This window comes from Talpa europaea (genome assembly GCF_964194135.1).
Source record: "Talpa europaea genome assembly, chromosome: 8".
Classification (NCBI taxonomy): Eukaryota; Metazoa; Chordata; class Mammalia; order Eulipotyphla; family Talpidae; genus Talpa; species Talpa europaea.
Genome location: NC_140075.1, coordinates 22,852,004 through 22,853,948, shown reverse-complemented (window position 1 = coordinate 22,853,948; position 1,945 = coordinate 22,852,004).

Below are 1,945 nucleotides of genomic sequence, written 5' to 3'. Positions count from 1 at the left end.
GTCCACTACCCGCATGAGGAAACTGAGGCAGGGACCTGCTCCGTCTGGGGCTCTGCCTCTCGCATCCCTGTGAGGTGACCATTCTGAAGTCACATGGGCTGGGAGGCCTGGGGTGGGAGGTTGGGTGGGGCGGGGCGGCATGGGCAGATACGGAGACAGATGCCCCAGGGAGCTACTTCTCTCCTTGGCACCACGGGAGTCCCCGGGAGGGTCCACCCCTCTCCCCAGACCCCAGGCACTGCAAACCGGGGTCTGGTTTAATCCTCTCAGCAATCTGGGAAGGTGCACTCTTTCCTACAGGTGCAAGCTTGGTACCTGGGCCGCAGTCACACAACCCCTCCCTCCAGGTTAACCCCTCCTTGCTGTGGGCCGCTCTCCCTGCTTCCATCTCTCTCGCAGGGTCCCCACGAATCCACTGCTGCTGCCCCACTTGCCTCATGCTTCAGCCAAAACCAGTGACTCTTCTCCACACTCCCCACACTCCCACCTCCGGGCCTTTGCTCAAGCTGCTCCAGCCCCCTGGAGTTCCCTCCCCAGCTCCATCTGCCTAGATCCCCTTCATCTCATAGGCTGGGCCCAAATGCCACTTCTCTCCTGGAGATCCCCGTCTGCTGTCTCCTGTCAGAAGCCAGACTCTGAGCCCCATCCATAGCTCTTCACCCGCCCCCCCTAGGGTAGGCTCCTTGCCCCTGGCATCCAGCCACTTACCTCCAGGTCAGGCACACAGTAGGTGTACAGGAAGTAGCTGGGGTCCTTGTCTGCCAAACCAACACAGTCATCCCTTTCGCGTTCCCTGGCAGTCCTGGCTGGCTGCCCCTTCTTGGTGCCATCCCAGCCCTGTAGCCCGTCAGCCTGATTTTGGCCCTTGCTGGTGTGGGAGGCCCTGCAGGAATAAGGTGAGCCACACCCTTGGGACTCCAAATCTTGGAGCTCTGCAGGCCCTGGTACCAGGGAGGCCAGCCAATACGCTCAGTGCAGGTGGAGGGCCACACGGGCTCCCAGCCCGGCCCACTTGCCAACTCTGCTGCTCACTGATTGTGTGACTCCTGGGTGAGTCACGTAACCTCTCTATGCCTCAGGTTCCTCTTCTGCTAAATGAGGTGATGACAACCCTCCTGGGTAGCTGTGAGGATTAAACTAGTCAGTGCAATGCCAGGCACCGGCGCAGCTTGACACAGACACCGGGCTCCCTGGGTGCCGGCTGTCACCGCTGCTACCAAGGCAGCATGAAGGCGGAGTGTGGGGGAGTTCAGGGAGAGTTTCCAGAAGGTGGCACAGGAACAACAACTTAAAACATTGAGGCAGAGAGAGCAGGGAAGCGCATTCTAGGAAGAGGGAACTGTGTGGACAAAGGCACAGAGGTGGTTTGGGGGAGTTGCAGGGAAGCTGGGCATGGCTGGACTTGGGATAACCGAGGGAAGGGGGAGACCCCAGGTGGTGCATGTGGACTGCCTTGCTGGGTGCCATCCCAAGGAGTTTGGACTTTGTCCTGTAGCCTGCATCCTGTGTCCCGTGAGGGGCCGTGGAATGGGGAATTTATCCCCTTTGTTACCATTAAAAGCCACATCTGCTCCTGTGAAAGATCTGAAAGGGTTTAGCAGCATGTCCCGCTCCGCAGGAAAGTTCCCTCTTTGCCCTTAAATCTCATTCTGCCAAGGTCTCAGTGTTGTCAGGCTAGTGTACCTCCTTCCAGAGCATTTTTTTTTTTGTGCCTTTACAATCATACTTATTGTATGTGAGTATAGAAAGGTGGATTCATATTAGGTACCTTCCTCTACAACTTCCATTTTTCACTCCTCAGATATGGTGGGTGTCTGTCAGTGTCAGGCTGGCAGCTCGACCATGTTCTTTTTAATCGCTATCTAATATTCCATTGTTTGGCTAAGTGTAATTTATGTAACTGGTCCTGGGTTGATGGATATTGAGGCTGTCTTCCATTTTTCAC